This window comes from Drosophila innubila (genome assembly GCF_004354385.1).
Source record: "Drosophila innubila isolate TH190305 chromosome 3L unlocalized genomic scaffold, UK_Dinn_1.0 0_D_3L, whole genome shotgun sequence".
Lineage (NCBI taxonomy): Eukaryota > Metazoa > Arthropoda > Insecta > Diptera > Drosophilidae > Drosophila > Drosophila innubila.
The window spans coordinates 13,406,064-13,415,433 of NW_022995376.1; positions in this window are offsets into that span (position 1 = coordinate 13,406,064).

Genomic DNA, 9,370 nt, shown 5'->3' on the forward strand with positions numbered 1-9,370 from the left:
ACTTGTGTTCAGCTTTAAGTGCCTCACTCTCAAATATGTTCGAAACTATAGACAATGCCCTGGCCATAAGTGGCTAACAATGGCTCAAAATAAACGGCCATGAATGTGTACAAAAAATTCGAATAAAAAGGCAGAAACCAAACACCAAACAGATGGCCAATTTCTGTGCGGCTGCAACTGGACATAGTATAAAAATTAATTTAGTAATTTATTGAAATTTAAAATTTCAATTTTTGACGTTTGCCCCGTAAATAAACAAACTTTGTGTTGTTTATAGTCTATACTCTACAATTGGAAAAGAAAATGCATTATTTAATATGGGTAATTGTAGGATTGAATTGTAGGATTAAATTTCATTTATAATTACTATGATTACTTCTCATTTCTCAAATAGTAAAGAGATTAAATTTCAAGATAGAACTAATATTTTTATTAGATACTTTATTTATAAGGTAGGCACAATTCAATATTTTTGTATACACAATTTGTTAATTTAAATTTTTCTTCAACATCTAAGTAAAATTTAAATTTAATTTTTTTTTGATGTCTTTGATATTTTTGTGGCACACTTTTATTCCCGATTTTTTTTATGTTATTTCAATTTTTTCATCGCCAAACGCCATTTTAATTTGAATTATTTGCATTCAGTTTCCAAATAAATGTTTTTTTCTCGTTCGCTTTTTAGTGAGCAGCGACCGGAAATTCTCGTTTGCCTTTGACCCGTGCGTTTTTGAAAAGGCCAAAAAGCAGATGCTTGTTGTCCCTTGCACTTTTACTCATATTTGTATAAATTTAAATATATAAATTATTATGCGTCTGTGTTCGGAGTGACATATTTTTGCTCTTTATATTTTTATTTAGGGCAGACACTATAAATGGAAACGATATATACCCACATACATGTTCATAAGGCCACATAACTGCTGAATTTATTTTGCCACGCATTTTGAGTAATTGAAATTGTTGAAGCTGTCTTTTTTGTGCGTGTTGCGTTGTCGTTTCTTTATGATGCAAAAATTACGCGGAAGTTGAGTGATAGGTTTAAAAATATAATAAATAGCATATGTCTCTCTTTGTAGATCTTAAGTGCGTATTTTATTTGAGTAATATGTGTTATAATATTTTTTTTACATTCATTATGTTGCTATAGAGTATAAATCCATTAAAAATGAGCATTCTGTTTATCTTGAGGTTTTTTATTAATGTTACTTTCAATATTTAATAATTACCTCAAGAAAACTTTTAGTTTTATAAATCAAAGGTTTAATTTATTTTATAAATAGAATTCATGCTTGTTTTAATTTACGAAAAATGTTGAGCAATAGTTCTAGTTATAATGCAGACATCTTGAAAATAAATAATATTAATTTTGTATTAATATTTTTTGCATTTCTATCAATTACGAATTGAAGGCAGCAATAAATTGAAAGCAATTCGTCTTAAGCATGTTTTTAATTAAATTAACTCTTTTCGACCAACACTATTTGCCTTGCATGTTAATCAATTTTATTCAATACCTTTTATAAACAGCATCAACTATTATTCTGTAAATATTTTCATATATTAACCAATGTTCTTTCACTTAAAAGAACATATTTCATAATAATAAAAGATATCATTTAAATATGGTAAGTATTAAATTTGTATGTGTGCGTCTGTTTTTTGAATGTCTATATACAATAATTCTTAAAGCAAGTTTACTTGTCAGATCAACTATTTCTTTATCAATACTTGACACTGGAGTTTCAGGCAATGTTCATAATATAAATATTTAATAATTTGAACGGTAATTGAATTTATTATCCATGGTAATTAAACACTTCAATTACGCTTACTCAAGTAATTGTAACCGAAAATACGTGATGTAATCAAACATAAATACACCAATTAATATTTGATAAAAATATAAATCGATGTTGTTATTGACTTCATATATTGATGTTGTTCTATAATTGATGTTGTTGTTGTTGATGTTGTTCTACTACTCTACTAATACTACTACTAAATTAAACTAAACTGTAACTCCTACAACATGTGTACTACAAATACTTCTATATTACATATATGATTTTTTATTGGTTGCTGTGTGTTCACATTGATGTTACAAAATGATAACCAAAAGCCAAATCCTTATTGATGTTGTTACTTTGATGTTTGTTTAACCTTTGATTCATTTTTTTACTCTCATTCCTAATTGATGTTGTAAGAATTTTGTGAGAAAACGGCACCCGTTCTACTTGCTGTTGTTGTGTTCCTCAGTGCGCCTCTTTCTCTCTCTCTCTCTCTCTCTCTGTGTTTCTCCAAAATTCTTACCAATTTAATTGCAGGTTGCATATCCTTGCGGTGCATTAAGCGTACGACGCATGCGCTGGCAGCAACACCAGCAACATCGCCAACACCAGCAACAGCAGCAGCAACAATTGCAACATCGCCAGCTCTATGGTGGCCCATATGCGCGTCTGAGTCTTGCCCAGCGGTTGCAACAGCAACAGCAACAGCAACAGCAACAACATCGGCAGCAGCAGCAACAGCAATCATCTGGCCTTGGCATCATTAGCAGAAGTCGCAGAAATTTGCGTGAAATTTGCAAAATGCATACAAATTGCTAACAACAATTGACTGCCGCAACCGAAGCAGCAGCAGCAACAACAACATCGGCAGCAACAACAACAACAATAAGTAGTAAAGTGGCGCTTAACAGCTCAGCAGCAGCAACAGCAACAGCAACAACAACAACATCAGCCACAACAACAACATCAACTACTGCAACAACAACAACAACAGCAAGAGCGCAGCAATGGCAAAAACTGCAAGTGCAACAACAGCAACAACAACAATTGCCGTTGCCATTGCCGTGTGCTACGCAAATTAGTCAAAACAAATTGGTAGGTGGCCATTAAAAAAAACCAGCTTGGTCTACATAAAACGATAACATGTGTATGTGTGTGTGTATGTCTGGGTTTGCGTGTGAATACTTGTGTGTATGTAACATACAGAATTATTGTGTGTGCGAATATTATTTAAAATTTGTTTAAAATAACTGAAGATCTGTTCCTTACTGCTTTATCAATGGTCATAGGTTATTCAAATTTACGCTACTTGCTCTTCTTATATTTACAAAATATTTTTAAAAAATCATTGATAAAATGGTACAGACATGTCAAATTTAAAATGAAATATTAAGTGAATAACTTCAATATAAATATGAAGGGTATCTCTGCATATATGTTTTCTTAAATTGTTGCAGATTTTCAGCTCTCTCGGCCAGCTGCACCTGTGAACTCGCTTCATCTTGTCTCGACTGTCGATTATAACTCACTTTTATGTTTGACGCATATATTTCCACTTTGTTCATTTCGTGGTCGCTTTGGATTTTTATGCCTTGGCTGTGTAGCACAAACATTTAATGGTTTTGTTCAATCGCCCAAAGCGCATGTGGCACATGAGGGGTATGTTGTAGGGATGGGGAGAGGAGAGGGGCGCCTAACTCTGCTCAGCTCAGTTAAGTTGAGTTCAGCTCTTCATCATCGTCGGCGTCGTCATCATTTCCATCAGGCTGAATAGCTTTTCAAATGCCAAATTTATGCAAATTTGGTCGCAGAAACGGGAGCGACAGAGAGAGAGGCAGATTAAGAGTGAAAAAGAGGGGCAGAGAAGTTGGCTGGTTGAGCATGGCGTTTGCACATGAATATTTGTGCCCGGAAATCGGGTGATGGGGACACGGCAGCGGCAGCGGCATCAGGCTCGGCACATATGCGAAATTGTGCCTTTTGCCGAGTTTTTGAATTGCCATTTTCCGTTTGCCCAACGTTTGACTGGGACAGGTGCCCTAGAAATGCAGGCGGAGGTGGAGGAGATTTAAAAAATACACTCAAAAAAATATGTACAGCAAATTTGGCACATTTTAGCATTTTTCAAAATTGGTTTAAGCCTTTTATATATTAATTTTCCACCAACAAAAAAGATTCAGTCTTGCAACAACAAATAGGAATGACTAAAGCGAATGTGCATTTACAAATATGTAGTTTACTTCATAAATATTGAATTTTAAATACAATAAAAATTAATTGAATTCAAATTTATTAAAAGCTTAACTAAAATTTTTAAATTTTAACTTCTAAATTTATTTAAATTTAATTTTTTTTAAATAAAATTTTACCAGTTGACTTCAACTTGATTTGTCCGATTACTTTAAGCTAATAATTTTGTGCTGTGTAGTAATTGACGAAAAGTCCAGGATAGAGAGAGAGGGATAGAATGCGACTGCTTGTGGCATGGCGTGTGGCACACGTCGTTTTTTGTATTGCCTTCAATCATCAATCAATTTTTTCAGCACGTGCTCTCCGCACCCACTGTAGCCGTAACTGTAGCTGTTACGGTTGCCTTTGCCGTTACCGTTACCGTTATCGTTACAGTTGCCGTTGCCGTTGCCGTTGCCTTTGCATACTTTTAGGCTTACGCGAAATGCACGTAACGGTTGCCTTGCAGTTTGCCTTGCCAATTTAGGCAAAGTTCTCAACTGGAAGCATAATTCATGTTGCAAGTTGCAAGTTGTTGGACGGGCGCGTTTAAATGTGCATCACGTAAATGCCAAACAAGACGCTGTCCAGGATGTCCACGTCGACATCCACATCCACATTCACATCCATGTCCACGTCCTTGTGATTTGTAGTCGCTGCACACGTGTGTGTGTCCAGGTAAATGCCCCATGTCCAGTCTAGTCGAGTTGACTTAAAGCTTAAAGTCTCTCGTCTCTCTATAGCATACTTTCGCTTAATTCAGAGAGATGGAGAGAAAGAGAAGCCAACTGAATGTGAGTCAGATGAGAGTGAGAGAGAGCACAAAAATCCTACAGACCACAAAACGGAATGCAAGGATAATTACACTCGCTGCCATTGCTCTGCCTGCAATCGTCGGCAAGGTGTTGACTTGAAATTAAAATTAATTGAGAATTCCGTTCGCATACCAAAACGAGAGTGTCGCCAACAGGCACAGTCTGACCAGGGACTGCATCTTTACACCTTCACACTCTGAATCTAGCTCTCTCCCGCTCTCACTCTCTCTCTCTCTCTCTCTCTCTCTCGGTTTCTAACGTGCCATTTATTCCATTTTTTCGGTTTGTACTCTGACCTGAACTTTGGCTTTTACCCTGGCACAAATCAAGTCCAGTTTCTGAAAACGCACACTAACTGCCTTTGGTAATAAGCTTAATTATGCTTTAATTGGTTTACGTGACGTCAGACGTGGAAACAAGTCCAAATATGCTCTCAATTGCTTTCAATTTCATGGAGGTCAGAGGTCAGAAGTTACTGCCACAAATGACTCATTTAGTCGCTTGCTTTGTTAGCAGCTGATTTTGATTCGTTTCTTTTGTGTGGTGAACATAATTTGATATCATTTGTCATATGTTGGATTTCATATGCTTTCAGGTACAATAATTGCTACAAAGCTGCCTTGGAAGTAAATTCTGAGACTTGAGTTTTAAAGGAAATTATAGTTAATATAATTATACTTCTTTGCTTAATTATATTAAGCCATTTTCTCTCTCAAAGTCTATTATTACTATATTATTATTGACAGTCAACAGGCATTGTCAACAGGTTTTAATTAGTCGTAATTAAATGGACTTCAAAATTATATTTTCAGTGATATTCAAAATGATATCAGGATATATTATTTTATAATTAACAATTTTCAAAGTTTCCAAAAATCCTTTAGGAAGTTTATTAATGTAGGAAGAAAGTTGGATAATCATGTTAGATAAGAGGGTATCCATAAGTCAATCACTCTCCATCACTCTCATTTTTCAATGACAATGCAAAAATATTTTGCTTAACGCCTGTCTGCATTCTTGGGCATTTCAGGACATTCTTTGTTGTTGAGCGTGTGGTTGCTTTCGCTGTTGTTATTGTGAAATTAAACAATTTAATTATATGCATATGCAAAATATGTGAGGCTGCTGTGGCAGAAAGGTAAACAAACGTCGCCTACAATAAGTGCCGCATTGGGGCAAGTGGCGGCGACAATTGCAATTAATTGCATATTTTAAGCGATTCGAGATTAAACCGCAGACAACGTAAAAAACAACAACAACGGCAACAACTACAACACATGCAAAAGACAGAAAGCAACAACAACAACAACAACAACAGTCTAGAGCTGGGTAAAATATTAATTGCTCTTTATGACAAAAATTAACAATTATGACAATAAAAATTTTAAAATCATATTGCGACAAAAATAATTAAGCACTTGATATACGCACAATACACAATGCCAATTCAATCTGATCGATAGGAGCGGGACGGGACGGGGCGAGATGGGACTGTCGGACAGAGACACATTAAGAACGCTTAATATCAATATTTATCGTGAATATATGCAAACAAGATAAGTAGAGCACAAAATTGATTGTTGCGGATGGGCAATTAGAGGGAAAACAAACTGCGTTAAATTAATACAATAATATTTTATTGGCTTGTAAAAAATAAAATGGAAAACTTAGTCAAAAAATATAATTTATATATTGGTTTATAATATACATTTTATATATTTGCCAAAAAAAGATTTCAATGGAATGTCGACAACTGAACTCTAATTTGATTCGGCATCAAAATTTTAGAATTCATTTTATTTGCATACAAATTTTAAAATTCAATTTATTTCCATTAAAACTTGAAACTCAATTTTTTCTATCAATGTTCATTTTTTTTTAAATATTTTCCCCTTGACGCTTTTTTGATAACTTTAAACGATCATAACTCTGTCAAATCTTAACCGATTTCCTTAAAGTCAATTTTATCATTATTTGGCCTCTAATTTGATTCAGCAAAAAGTTTTGATAATTCAATTTTTTCTATCATTGCACTTACTTTACTAGTTTAAGTAAATAAGCAACTAAGTGCAAAATTTAAATGCATCCAATTTTGAGATATTGTAAACCGAATTTGGTTTCACTCAGATATTCCAACTACCCCTGAAGGTCTCGGCAATTGCATACTGCCCACATTGCAATACTTGACGGTTGTTGGGGTCCTAACTTGCTGTTTGAAGTTTTGATTCATTTGCTGCACGTACATATGAAAGTCGTGTGATTTGCTTTTGCAACTTAGTCTAAAGCGTCAGTTGCAAGTTTGTCAGTCAGTCGTTCAGTCAGTGAGTCAGTCAGTCAGTCATGGCGTCGCCATGTCCGCTCGTCAGAGCGTAGCAAAATGCGTGCAACAGCAACACGCGGCTGCTTAGTTTGTTGTTCATGCCACATGGGCTAGTCCACACGTCCACACCCACGACCAAGCCTCTTGGTTGCTTAGTTGTTTAGCTATGCAACATGCAGCAAGCTACTATACATTGTCAAGTTGCATGTGTGCACCAATGGTCGCTGTTGCAGTTGCTGCTGCTGTCGCTGCTTTTGCTGCTGCTTTTTGCTAGCTGCTTATCACGCATGCTAAACAAGCAGACAACGTTGGCGACGGCCAGAGAAAATACCATTTGAGTTTTGATAAAATGCAGTTTGAATTTTTGTGGGCGGATATTCCCTTGCAACCGTACACACTCTACAGCACTTTCTCCCCTTTACCTTCTTACTTATTCTGTCTGGTTTTTTTTATATATTTTTGTCGAACGCTTTTTTTGTATTTTGTTTCGCTTGCAGCTTTGTTACATGACATTCATTGATATTTTGTGCAAGCGTAGCGTAAATTCAATTTAATTTTGTGTAAATTGACTGCAAATGCAATTTACAAGTCCTACTCAGTAGATCCCTTCCATCCCCCTTCCTCCCATGCTGCGATGCGTGAGCCAGGATTTGCGCTTGTGTAGCTGCAGCTCAACACAGCACTTGGACTTGCATTTCAAGTGCAAAACTGAAATCGGGAGAAGCACATCATTTTGACATTGTTTCGCATTTTGGGGCACTTTGAATTTTTTGGATAAATTTAATGATGTTTTGGTATTTTTGAACTGATTTACATGCTTTTTATACTTTACTCAAATACTATTAATTATATTATTTTGACTGAATATATTAAGTACATTTAATGTTATGTGAATTTTATAAATAAATAAATTTTATACCAAGTAAAATAAAATACAAGTTTAAGACTCAAGACTGCGGTCATTTATAACCGATTTTAATTATATACACTCTTATTTAAAATACTGGCAAATGGATTGGCGAAAATATGAAAATTCGCGAGAACGGAGTTTAATTATAGACCTGATTTTGCATTTTACTTGCGTGTGTGTTTATAAATTGCATTTGACAAAACTGAGAGCACGTTCGTGCGTGCATATTTAATCAAGTTTTTATTTAAGTTTGCTTAGCTTAGTTAGGTGGCATTTGTGGGCGGTTTTCTGGTGGGAGGGGGCGTGGTCTGCCAACTTTGTAGCCGAACAAACACTGGTTTTCATAGTCCATACGCGTTTGTAGCGCTGGCATTTAAAACTTTGAACCCTTTTCGCACTCGCATAAATCACTGGGGCGCCGTGCAGTATGCAACATTATTTTTGTTGCAACGCGTTGTAAATACCAAGATAGCTTTATGGCTATAAAAACTGAAACTATATCAAGTTTTGCACTTTTTTTTCCTATTTTTCTTCCTCTGCTTTCACGCATTCACCTGGGCCTTGTACCTGCCCAGAGTAATAGTTGAAGTCAGTGGTTCAGGTTTGTGTTTTTGGTTGGACTTCAAGTTGACACCAAGTCTAGAAACCTTTGGTTGTGTTTTATTAACCCCCAGTGATCGATTGCCGCGGCATTGCGACGCATAAGGGTTAACGAAGTCGACGCCAAAAGTTGTCGTTATTTGCAAGTTTAGTTTTAATGGTAAGCTACGAAAAGCTGTGGATTTTAGTACAAACTTTTGCAGCTTCGATAAATTATGGAATCTTAGCGGGACGACATAGACGGACCTGAAATAGTGTGTGTGGTTTTCTATGGATGGTTGAACTTTGGATATAGTTGGGGTTATATTTAAAAAATGTTATCTTTATCTTTCAAGGAAGACAGAGTTTATAAATTTTTGTATTTATTAAATATAAATCTTAATTACTATATTTTTTAAATATCAAACGTTTTAATTCATTGTCTGGCTAACTTTTGTAGCGTATCAATTTCACTTTAGCCACTTGACACTTCATATGCAAGGTGCTCGACCCCAAGGCTTAATGCTTATTTGTATAATATCTTACTTGAGATTTCCTTTTAAGGCGCTAAGAGCCAGCAAGTTTGCACAATTTTGTTAATGACAGCAGTCAACAGCCAAAGGCGTTGCACTTAAAGTGCAGCAATGTCCTCATCGTCATCGTCATCGTTCTCGTCCTTGGTCGTTTGGTCCTTGTCTGCGTGTCCTGTACATCAGCTCTTTGCTCG